Raw genomic sequence first — 13,628 nt, forward strand, 5'->3', positions numbered from 1 at the left:
GCAGTGCACTGTTAAAGCAGAATCTGAGCTCTTCTCTGCCCACTCATCTAAGATGCCTTTTGTTCTGATGGCACAGTCTTTACAACTGGTAATGGAAGAGAACGGGAAACGTATTCATTTCAATTTTATTTTAAAGGAATGTTAGAGTGAGTTAGGTTGGGGGAAGAATTTTGTCTTTTGACCAGTGTAACTAGACAATTTTAATCTTGAATTCTTTTTGAGAACACTGTCAGGCTCCAAGGAGCAAAACTAGAATACAGTCACTTCTCTTAATATGTGTTTAGGGATTGCAATAAAATGAAAATTTCTACCCAATAGAAAGCACACTTTGAATTATTGATGGTCTGACACTCTTGTGTGGGTTTTCCCTTTTAGTGCTGAGTTACATGCAAATTTGGTGATGTTAAAAAGTCGTATTATGCCATTTTAGAAAAGGGGTAAACAGTGAGATTCTGAGTTCATGATAATTGAATTTTAAACATTCCCCAATTTTTCTTCCTTATCTTAAAGTTTCACATTCATATCCTGTGGCCATCTGCAGTGTCTCAATGTAACAATCCATCAGCTTGATTTTAAGCCTATTCTGTGCATGCCTCAAGCATAAAACATGCCTATCTACCAGGCCAGCTCAGAAAAATACTTACTTTGGAAAAATCTAATTAGTTACTGTCCATTATTTGTGTATGATAACCTCTGGCCGTGCACCTTAGTTAGGAAAGACCTTGAATTGCTTTTTCTGGAGGGCGTTATTTGAGGTTAATTTTCACTTTTGTTTATTATTACACTGTTTCATCACCTGGAAATTACTCTGAAAATACCTGGAGGAATAACCAGTTCCATGTTAAAGTACTCTTCTCCATAACAAGAGAGCATAATTATGTATTCACATGTCCATATTTATAATTTGGTTTCATAACAGAACACACATGTAATTTCACAAAAATCTATCTGCATTGCATTTGTGCAATTTAAAAGAAACTTGACGATTTCTTACTTCAGTGAATTTTGAACTATAGGCATATCAGTATTTTATTATCATCTGCTTTACCATTAACAGCAAATTCAAAAAGAATGACTCCATACAGCCCATTCAACAACATTTTGACCCAGCACGTGTATGCTTTTTCCCCAGAGACTCTTTTACCCAGATAATTTACCAGTTACAAGTTGAATGTGCTACCAACAAGTTTTTTAGCTTTTAAATAATACTTTTTTTCTTTGTATCTAAGGTATTTTATTAGCAGAATCTGACAATTTTAGTATTACCTAAATCTTCCAGAATCCAAATTCAACATTAGTCCCCAAACCCAAATTGAATTTTTCTTCCAGTTTTATTGAGATAAAATTGACATACAGTACTGTATAAGTTTAAGGTGTATAGCATAATAACTTGACTTACATACATTATGAAATTATTATCACACTAAGTACAGTGAACACTCATCTCATATAGATACAAAATTAAAGAAAAAAATTTTTCCTTATGATGAGAAATCTTAGGATTTACTTTCTTAACAACTTTCAAATATAACATACAGCAGTTTTAATTATATTTATAATGTTGTACATTACATCCTTTGTACTTACTTATCTTATACCTGGGAGTTTGTACCTTTTGACTGCTTTCATTCAGTTCCCCAACCCTCCACCTCTGGTTACCACAAATCTGACCTCTTTTTCTTTTCTTTTTTTTTTTTTTAATATCTTTACTGAAGTATAATTGCTTTACATTGTTTTGTTAGTTTCTGCTGTATAACAAAGTGAATCAGCTATACGTATACATATATCCCCATATCCCCTCCCTCTTGTACCTCCCTCCCACCCTCCCTATCCCACCCCTCTAGGTGGTCACAAAGCACTGAGCTGCTGATCTCTTTTTCTATGTTTGTTTGTTTGTTTGTTTGTTTGTTTTTGAAGTGTAGTTGACCTACAATATTATGTTAGTTCCTGGTACACAACATAGTGATTTGATGTTTCTATACGTTTAAAAACGAACACCACAATAAATCTAGTTACAATATGTCATCATACAAAGATATTACATAGTTATTGATTATGTGCCTCACACTGTACATTTCACACTTATAACTCACCAAACTTATTTTGCAGCTGGGAGTTTGTACCTCTTAATCTCCATCACCTATTTCTTGCCTCCCCCTACTCTCTTTCCCTCTGGCAGCCAACTGTTTGTTATTTGTGTCTGTAACTCTGTTTCTGTTCTGTTATCTTTGTTTTTTGTTTGTTTGTTTTTAAGATTCCACATATAAGTGATAACATACAGGATTTGTCTTTCTCTCTTTCAGGCACATTTCCAAAACACAATTCACTTTTCCATCCAAGAAGTAATGTCTTATAAATTACTCTTGCATCTTGATCAAATAAAAGATCCTGAAAATAGGGACTTCCCTGGTGGCGCAGTGGTTGGGAATCTGCCTGCCAATGCAGGCAGGGGTTGGAGACACGGGTTGGAGCCCTGGTCTGGTAGGATCCCACATGCCACAGAGCACCTGGGCACGTGCACCACAACTACTGAGCCTGTGCTCTAGAACCCCCAAGCCACAACTACTGAGTCCTCATGCCACAACTACTGGGCCCGTGTGCCTAGAACCCATGCTCCGCAACAAGAGAAGCCACTGCAATGAGAAGCCTGCACACCACGGCGAAGAGCAACCGCCACTCAGCACAACTAGAGAAACCCTGCGCACAGCAACGAAGACCCAGTGCAGCCAAAAATAAATAAATAAAATAAATAAATTAAAAAAAATAAGATCCTTAAAATAAATTTGTCTTAGTCAGGAAACTCAGCAACAGAGCTAGAATATCAACTTGAATGAAGTTTTCAATTACTTATTTTTTAAATGGAGTTGGTCTACTATTGCTTAGATGTCAGACTCTAAAATATCATTTCCCTCTTAATGGGACCAGGACCCCTGTTTGTGACAGGATAAACCTACAACGTCCCATCATTCCAGAAGCTATCAGAGTAGGAAGGTCATGTCAAAAGGACTTAGGACCAATTCAAAGAAACTTCCTGTCAACCCCCAACCAAAAAAGAAAGCAGTGAGGAACAAACAAAATGAAATAGAAAACATGGTGTTTTAATATAGATCATTCCATATTTAGTGTAAAAAGGAAAAAAAAATTGGTCACCTTATAAGCATGCTAGAAGCATGCTAAACAAGTAACTTGTTATTTTAAAAAGTATAAAACATAAGTAATGCCTTTGCCAGCAGGGTAACTGAATAATTGATTACAGAAAATTTCTTATTTATGGAAGTATTACAGCTGATAGTGAAGAATAGATGATAGCATATCACCAGTTTTCAACCCTGCAGTGGGCCACAATGGATCTAGGCAATGATCATCAATGGCTGCTAACTTCACAGAACATTCCGGAGAAACTTAAGAACTTTCTGCATATCAATAGTTTACATTCTAGGTTTATGGTGTTAATAGTGGAGGAAACTGCACCTGAGCTCTGAATGTAGACATTTCCTAGGAGTTTGTTGTTCCTGTTTAAACATATCAGCACAGTGGATCTGTTTTTCCTTCCTTTCTCCAGCCAGCTTCTGCTTGTAAACATAGAATTTGTATGTCATCATGAATAGAGCAGGAAAACCCAAAGGACTACAACCTAATTGTAATTTCTAGTTTCTACAATATCTCTTCTGACTGTTACTAAGTTTCAGTCTCTACTGAGACTCGTCTGGTTCACACTCACCATAACTTCATCTCTGAACAATGGCAGTAGCCACCTGACTGTTCTTTTATCTACTCTGCCACCAGAATTGGCTTTCAAGATCACTGGGACTGTCGCAATACTTCATTTTGCAGAAATTTCCCAAGATTTTGTCCATAGAATGCACCTATACCAACTTCTTCTGGACTTAATTCTTTCCATTTTACATTCTGTTACGTCCCTCATTGTAATTTACACTCTCAGTAGAGTCAGCTATGCCCCAGGTCTCATGTGATCACATGTGCTATTCCGTAAGCCTCGACTACTCTTACACCTAGTTGTATCTTGTAGATTTCAACTTATTAAAACATTTCATGTGCGTGTGTGTATATGCATGCGCACACACATGGGCTAATATCTGAAACTGTAAAAAGTTGGATACTTGCAATAGGAAAGCATTTATTAATGGGCTTGAAGTCTGTTTCTGCTCCAATGCATGTGTCCGTAATGCAAATTGGCTCATATCCAATTAGTATATAGAATATTGACGCCAATAAAGTCTAGAAGTCAAGCTGATTTATTCACAATTTTTTCCATTAATATTATTATGCTCCAATTTAGAGCAGCTAAATGCAACATACACAAAGGCAGCTGAACACAAACCATAGAGGAATGGATTATTATACATGATGTTTATTCACCTCATTTTTTTTTTTTTTTTTTTTGTCATGGCTCAGTTTGGACACAAGTCCTATCCCATCTTGCAAGTTCTTTCCACATAGTTCTCCTTAATCTGTGTGTGTTTTATCCTTGTCTCTATAATCTAGCAGCTTCAAACTTGTTTACGCCCTTCTGGCATTGAGAGCATTAACCTTTATTTTAATGGAAAATTTTAAGATATTTTCTAGCATTTTTTTTTTCATTTTGTACAGTTTAATTTTTTTTTTTACTGTGCCACTGTTGATATTGTATTGGTGTCATACTGTATTTTTCATAAAGGTATCTTCGTTTTAAGTAGTTTGTTCAAAATTCTATTTGCCCTATTGTTCTGTTATTATTTTTTTTCAGAAGACAAGGCTATTTAAGGATGCATGTACCATGTTACAGCACTCAGTTCAGTAATGTCAAGGAGAAAACTTATAGCTATTCAGAAGGGGTTGCGTCAGTCTCCCTCCCCCCTCACATGAGGATATGACTTACCTATGTTGCCCCTTCACTTCTAACAAACAGAAAGCTTGTTTAAACGTTAGTCTCCTTTGTCTCAGCTTCATTTAACAGCCCTGACACTGTGTTTCCAAACCTTTACTTTGGCTCTGACTTTCACTTTATCACCCGTTTCTCTCCCTTTGCTCTAATTATTGCCAATGTTCTAAAAATAATTACCTTGTAATCTGTGATTAACAGAACGGCCCCCTGTATGGCCTTACTATGTGATGGTTTTGAGTATTTTCAAATACATCTTATAAGACAAGCCATCTTTGTAAGATTCACTTACTGGTGTCTCACAAATAATATAAGGTCCATCAATAGCAAAGCAGTGGATAGTTCATAGTTGAATTGGTAAAATTCCACCTGTGTGCTTTGAAAATGTCAGTCCCCGCCTGGCTTGACTTGGGCATTTGAGGTTCCAAAGTCCAACACTTGTCCACTCTGCTCTTCCCAGTCTGTGGCCAGTAAGAGCTCCATGGTAAGGATGTGAATGGTGAGGTCTGGACATGGTCTCCACCGCCTTCCCAAGGCCAGTGCACAAAGCTAACAGCCCTGAGGACCTCCATGTGCAGCATCCTGACCTCTCTCTTCCTCATTCCAGCCAATGTGGCCTGGTCAGGCCACCCTTTGAATTTCAGATTTTACTCCACCCCCTCACTGGATCTGAATTCCATCGTAAGCTCCAGCCAGGTAAACTGGGAACTTCGTTCTCTGAGTTACTTTTAAACAATCCCTCTTCCCTGGGCTCAATCTGGAATTTTTTTTTTTTTTTTTTTTTTTTTACTGTAACTGCATCCTGCTGCACATCTCTGTGCTTGAACTCTGAGTCAACCACCCATGCAGAGGAGAATTTGCTTTCCAGGAGCCCTAGAACCATGTGTCCTCATCCTACACAACTCTGCACGTAGCCAGACATAGGCATCAGGCTTGCCTTGAGTCTGTGGACTCGCGAATGAAACTCCTAACTTCTCCTCTGATTGACTGGTCTTCCTTCCTTGCAAGTTTCGTTATTATTCTTCTGGGTATCTTTATTTTTTCAGTCAGGATCTCCTAACATGCTTTTGAAGAGGTGGGGTCAGGACCTTTTCTCCTCTAACAAGTCAGCCAATGTCTCAGTGGTTTAAGGTATTACAAGTATGATTCTCGCACATAACGGTCCAACATGTGTGTTCCTGGTCAGCAGGTGTGCTCACTAGTGCTCTGACCCACGTGACACGCTGGGGACATCTCTTCAGCACCTGGCTTCTAAGGTCACTCTGCTCTTTGCTTCAAAGTGCAAAAGGGAGACATTTATGGGTCAAACCTGGAAGTCGTGTATACCTATAGTCCTTTGTTGACAAAACACCTAACTCTTAGAGAAGCTGAAAAATGTAGACTCCCAGTGTGACCAGAAAAATAATAAAAGGAAACAAGGACTATTGATCCATAAGCAACCTTTGTCAGACACAGAAGAAACTATACAGAACACTGTAAACATATGTGTGCCTCACCAAAAACCATTAAGATCATAGCATATACTTGAAATTATACTTAATCATGACAGACACTTAAAGTAGCTTAAAAATGTCTTTAGAATAAGAATCAGGTAAAATAACCACACCAGGCACAATAATCATGTATCAGATCTGGGAGTTTATAGTTAGGGAATTTAAAATGGTAAAACTATGAAAAAGAATATATATTATAAAAGTATATACATATATATATATATATATACACATATATATATATACACACACATATATATATATATATCTGAATCACTTTCCTGTACAGCAGAAATTAACACAAGACTGTAAATCAACTATTCATCAATAAAATAAATTTTTAAAAATAATAATCAAATGGTAAAACTACAAGGAATATGAACAAACCTAAATAATTTCCAAAGTTATTATCTTAACGCCATCTATTTGGATGACACTGAGGAGAAATATGGCAATGATTAACAACCGAAGCACGGTTCAGAGGGCTTGTTTTCTAATGAGGAGATCAATATGTAAATAACAGAATCTATGATGAAGTCCAGAGGAAATAACTTAGAGAGAATGAACTAAAAGAGATGTGGAAGGATCTTGACTTCTGCTGGCATCGAACTAACCTAATTTGATTGCCCGACTCATGGCCCACACAGCAGTGATTTTCTCTGGCATTGTCAGTATGACACTTTCAAGGGTCACGTTTCAGTAATGAACTTCTCCTCCATTTGCTGAGACATCTATCAGCATGCAAATGTCAACATCACTAACCCCCTTTCTTAATCTTCTATTCAAATTCAAAAATAAATTACCTGTTCTCTCTAGGGTCAAACTCCCATATCTTGGAGATGAGCAATGATATTAACTTACTGAAAATAACAAGAGGATAAACAAATAAATTGAAATGGTCTCTGGGGAAATGCACAATGCACTATTGTCCATTAGCTATATAGTCAGTAGTTTGTTTTCCTGCCCTTCTCGTCTGTTCCATCAACCTTCCCAGGAGAATGTCTCTCTAGCTCCTTTGTCCACACTGGCCACTCATATCGTGCATTAGTCCATCATCTTTCCATGATTAATAGAGAGTCACTTTTGTGCAAGATTTTGCTTTATATCATTTGTGGAATATTTTTATGAATTGTAAAATTATCAGATTTATCATGGTATAAGTCTTCACACGCTAGCTCCTGGATTTTCTCCAGCTACATGTTCACTACTTCTAACTTCCTGTACACATGTACTTGTTTCTTTGTCATATTGGGCTCCTGTCAGTTCCCTGTTCCCTTTGCTCTGTGGATATTGCTCTATGTACCTAGAAGGGCCACCCTACTTCACTCACCTTGAAAATTCACTCTCCTCAGTCAAGTCTCATCTTAAGCTCCTCTTCTAGGAGAACCTCCCTAACATACCCTGCTAACTTTATTTCACCATGTTGTATTCTGCCACTGAATCTTGAACACATTTCTCCCATGGAACAGGCTTATGTATCTTTCTGTACCTGCGACTATTCACTAGTCCATGAACTCTTTGAGGGCAGGAACTATATTTTTTTCCTATATTTTTAACACCTGACACTCTAGGAACCCAATAAGTTCCTGTTCTATTGTAAAGCACAGGGAACTATACTTAATACTTTGTAGTAACCTATCAGGGAAAAGAATCTGAAAAAGGATATATATATTATATATATATTCATATACATATATACGAATCATTCTGCTGTACACTGGAAACTAACAGGATATTGTAAATCAACTATACTTCAATTACAAAAGAAAAAACAAAGAATCAATCAAGGAGTCTATGCCTCCATTGTGGGAGATAAGCTGTACACACAAAACCAAATCTTTCATTTATTTATTCATATATGTATTTAGTACCTTCTCCCTGTGCCAAGTGTTGTACTTGGCAGGAAGAACAAAAAGGATGAGTAACACATGGTGCTTGATCTGGAGGCGCTCACTTTCTTATGCAGCAGTAGACATGCAAATACCTTATTTCAGTGATGCTAAGATATTATTGATCATAACATATGCCATTATGTTATGTGCTACTAACACATGTAAAATACTGTCAAAGCAACCGTGACACATTGCACTTATTATGTAGAATTCTTACTTATTCTTCTTGAAAGAGCCTTTTAAGACATTCCAAATTAAACTGGTTAACTATTCTTACAATGTCTTCACATTTGAACTTTGATTCTTTTGAATCCCTTTTCAACTCAGAGGGGTGCCTCCTGGGTTTATCCAATCAATATTATCCTCTCTGCTCAACATAAGCATTCATTGTTGTTGCTGAGCTTCTTAAAATAATTCATGAAGAACTAAAAGCCATTCAGCTAGGTTTGTAATATTAACTCCTTTGAATGTTGCCCAAAACTTCTGATTTGTCACCTTCCTCCTCTCCTCTCTACAATTAATTTGATGCTAGGGGTTAAAAACATTTCCACATTTTGCTTCTGGAAGTTTCTTCTAAATTCTGATGGTGTTGCTTTTGATGCTTGTGCATGCACAGGCCATGACACGGACATCATCACTGATGTTTTAATTGACAGCAACTATAAGATGACATTGATTAAAAGACACATCCCAAGTTCAGAGATGTGAAAATGTGAAAGTCAATCAATCAATCAATGGCATTTTAGAACTGACAAAATACAGCATAATCTATCACAACTACTGCTAGAATCATTATAAGCAGAGCACATTACAGGAATGCAGAAGATCATTTGATTATTTTTGCCAGATGAATCTAGGAAACCTCTGCATAGGTGTAGAAATAGTGATATTTAGAGTTGAATTTGTGATATTTGAATAAAAAGAATGCAGAATGAGTGTAACTTAATATACATTGTTATGTTTACACAAATCTTGTAGAAACAGATGGCAAGTTTGACTTTCAGGTCTCCAATGAGATTCACATAGAACAGGTGAAAAGTGTCATAAACATTTCACGGAAATAATCTTACGTACGATGTGCATATATTAAATATCGACTACTGAAGATATTAAAACTTAATGTCATTTTTGACAAAATGAATGTTTTAAGGTGAAGAATATTGTACAAAGGTGCACATTTGTTTGCAAAATATATTTAATGTTTAATGGTATCAGTGAAGGTAACTTCAAATTGGAGACATAATTGAATTTGAAATGCATAAAATTATAAAAAGAACAAAATTTAGGGCTTCCCTGGTGGTGCAGTGGTTAAGAATCCGCCTGCCAATGCAAGGGACATGGGTTTGAGCCCTGGTCCAGGAAGATCCCATATGCTATGGAGCAACTAAGCCTGTGCACCACAACTACTGAGCCTGCGCTCTAGAGCCCGCAAGCCACGACTACTGAGCCCACATGCCACAACTACTGAAGCCTGCATGCCTAGAGTCCATGCTCCACAACAGGAGAAGCCACCGCAATGAGAAGCCCGCGCACTGCACGAAGAGCAGCCCCCGCTCGCCGCAACTAGAGAAAGCCCACATGCAGCAACGAAGACCCAATGCAGCCAAAACTAAATAAATAAATTTTAAAAAACCCCAAATTTAAATATTTTTATAGTAAAAATAATTATTACAAGTCTTATTTAGTGAATAGAATGAAAACACAAACTCTCTCCAAATGTATATATACTATTACTACCGCTTCTTGCTCCGTAAGAAAAAATAATGACAACAACAATAACAACAATAATTATCATTTATTGAATGATCGATACATGCCAGGCACTGTCATAAGGGTTTACATGGATTTAACTCATTTAAACTCTGTGTGACAGGTACTCTTATTGTTCTGGTACAGAAGATGGGGAACCAGAGCGGAGCCAGGTTGCCTAATCCCAGAGCAGAGCATCTTCACCAGCATCCATGCCATTGCTGAGGGAGACTTGAGAAAGATACAAGACAGCTGGCCAATGGGCAGAGCAAGTGGGCTTTGGGAAGGACAGTGTGGCCCAGTAGATGAACACAGGCCTTCAAGTCAGGTGAATCTATGTTCAAGTTGTGACTCACCACTTATCTGTTACATGATTTAGGACAATTTCCTTAATCTAGTGGAACCTCAGTTTCTTCCTATCAAAATTGGATGTATTATCTATCTTGCAAGAATGTTAGGATAACTAGAAACAATGTTTTTCTGAAGGATCCAAGTAGAACAATCAAATGATTATCTGTGCGATAAATTCTCAAGATAATGGGAATCTACAATAGAGGTTAGGAAAGGAGCAGCTAGAACATGATAGGAAGGGAAGACACTTAATTGTGAACAGAAGAGAACCAGAGTTTAATTCTGTCTCTATGAGTCCTTATCTGTGTGCCTTTGAGCAGGGTACTCCAACAACTTGAGTCAGTTTTATCCTCTTTAAATAGAGATGGTAATACCTGCCCCGGCATTGTAAGATGAGTAAGAGAATCTGAGTAAAGCACAAAGCACAGAGTTCCACAACTATAAATACTAGTTGCTGTTCTACTTCTCCACCATTGCTCCCCATTAAATTTAGTCTAAGAGATTATTAGATTATTAGTAAGACTTTCTACTGCTGAATACCCACCAATTTGAAGGGAGGGTGGTATCGTCCATTGATAGGAGTCAAAGACCCTTCAACGGACATGACCGTTACATCTCGTTTGCAATTTAGAGAAAGTGTAATTCAATCCCTTGCTTTACAAAAGGAGGAATCTGAGACTCAGTGGTGGAGAGACACGTCCAAAGGACACGAAGCTGCCAGTGCAGAGCTTGGCCTCATTTCCATCTGGGGGCATCAGGTCAGTCACCATAGTCATTTCCTCTGGGCAATGTTAAAAAATATAAAAAATCAGTGAACAGGAAAAATACTCCTGTGCTTCTTGTTTAAATGCAATCTAAAACTAATAAAGGAATGATAACAGCATCCCCGCTCAATAAGATTAACATGTTCTAACAGAGGTTTTTTAAATTTCAAATATTTCTCATACTTTTAAAAATGTAAGCCTCACACCTGCCCTGTAAATTACATAGGAGAGGAAGCATCTAACTTACTATGCAAACCAATAAACTACCTCTACTAGTTAGAGATGGTCCCCAGGCTCCAACTGTAAGTTCTGGGGCAGGAACTCCAACTCCTAGGTCAGCTTGCATTTTTACCTACAGTTCAGGTCTCAGTGCCCAGTTGGGTGAAGGTTTGTTTTTCTCAAAGACACAAAATATATTCAAATGTAACTTTTCTGCTCCTTTAATTTTCTTGGTCTGTTTCTCTGGGAGAAACTTTTGCCAAATCTTGCCTAGCATTTTAAATGATTTTTTTAAACATCTGAAGTTTAGAAAGTGTTTAACATGACAAACATGAAAGGTTGAAGAATTAAACTTGGAGAACAAGAGACTTTCAGTCTCTGGGAGTGCTTGGGATGTGAGAATAAAAAGGCCAAATTGCAGCATAATTTTAAACTATTCTGACAGCTCTTATGAAGAAGAAAAATAGGGAACTCTGCTGTCAGTAGATTTATTTTATTTTATTTTATTTTTAAATGTGCACAATTCCTGGTGGCAGGTAAACTAATATAGTCAGGACAGTATAAATTCCACAGAGCATATTCTTTATAGTTTATGACTTATCCCCCCCAGAACAATAGCAAAAGGATTCACAAAAAATGTGTTTAATAAAAGAACATGTTCCCTTCTATCTGTATATTTTATAGTCCTCAGAAATATTTGGAAGGAAGTGTTGAGTTGGAGTAAACTAATAAAAATAAAACATGACCAGTTGTCACAGACCACATACCAGAGATAACCACTTCAAGAGGATTTTAAATTCTCGTACAAATGAGAGTTGACTCCATCGAGGAAGAATGGATGTTGTCTGTGAGGACAAGTTAGAAGTACACAGAAATCCCTTCTCAAGCTGGAGTCTTTAGCATTTTACCAGATATGAAGTAAAGGCATCGTACCAATTAATGTGCAGTCACAAGACGGTGGGCACTGGTTGTCTGCTTACAACAGCTCTCAAATCAAGTTCTCAGTTTTAGAATTAATAGTGAAATAAGCAGTGATGGGGAGCCTGTGAAACAGACCATTCTTGATATTTTATAGATTCTTTGAAAATAAAAAAGGTTTTTATATTCTAAAACATGATACAAATGAACTTATTTACAAAACAGAAACAGACACAGACGTAGGAAACAAACTTACAGTTACTAAAGGGGAAAGGGGGCAGAGGGATAAATTAGAAGTTTGGGATTAACAGATACACACTACTGTATATAAAACAGATAAACAACAAGGTCCTACTGTATAGCACAGGGAATTATATTCAATATATTGTAATAACCTGTAATATATTTCATTACAATATATTGTAATGAAAAAGAATCTGAAAAAGAATATATATACATATATGCATAACTGAATCACTTTGCTGTACACTAGAAACCAACACAACATTGTAAATCAATTACACTTCAATAAAAATAAATAAATTAGTTAATTAAAAGAATGTTTTTCTACATATCTAAGTATAAACATACTAAGTATTTGTATCTTAATTCTTTGAAAAAATATTTTGAGACAAAAAATAAAATATATAGAATAAAAATCATATATGTATATGATTATATGATCATATATGATCATAAACTCAAACACTCATTCACATGCATATATGCATATATGTATGTGTGTATACACACACACACACACATATATATATATATATACACACACACATATACATATAGCCACTACAAGTGTCTCCCTTTACTTTCTCCTGTTGCCCTGGGTGTGTCTTACCATTTTGCTGTATAAAACAAAAAGACACTATGGAAAAAACAGTGACAGGAGAGTTCAGTCTCAGTCTTTCCATTTTATTTATTAATTTAATTTAATTTAATTTATTTTTTTTATTTTTTTGCTGTGCTGCGTGGCTTGCAGGATCCTAATTCCTTGACCAGGGATCGAACCTGGGCCCCCTCAGTGAAAGCGCCACATCCTAACCACCGCTAGGGAATTCCCCGTCTTTCCATTTTAAAAGGAAAATAGCAGAATGGAAAAGGGCTTTAGGGTTAATGTTCTGAGCCAAACAAATTCTGGATTAAATTCAGGCCATCCTAGCAAGATGATTTTAATCTGCCAAGTCTCAATGTTCCCATCTGTAAAATTAGAATACATTAAAGAAGTCTACGATGAATATTTTTATTAAGATCTAATTTTATAAAATAGGAAAAATAATCTGCATAGTGCCTAGCATGCAGTGTACCTTCAATAAATGTAAAGTATTCTTACCATTGTTATTTTAAT

Source organism: Grampus griseus, assembly GCF_964374135.1.
Source record: "Grampus griseus genome assembly, chromosome: 15".
In the NCBI taxonomy this organism is placed as follows: domain Eukaryota; kingdom Metazoa; phylum Chordata; class Mammalia; order Artiodactyla; family Delphinidae; genus Grampus; species Grampus griseus.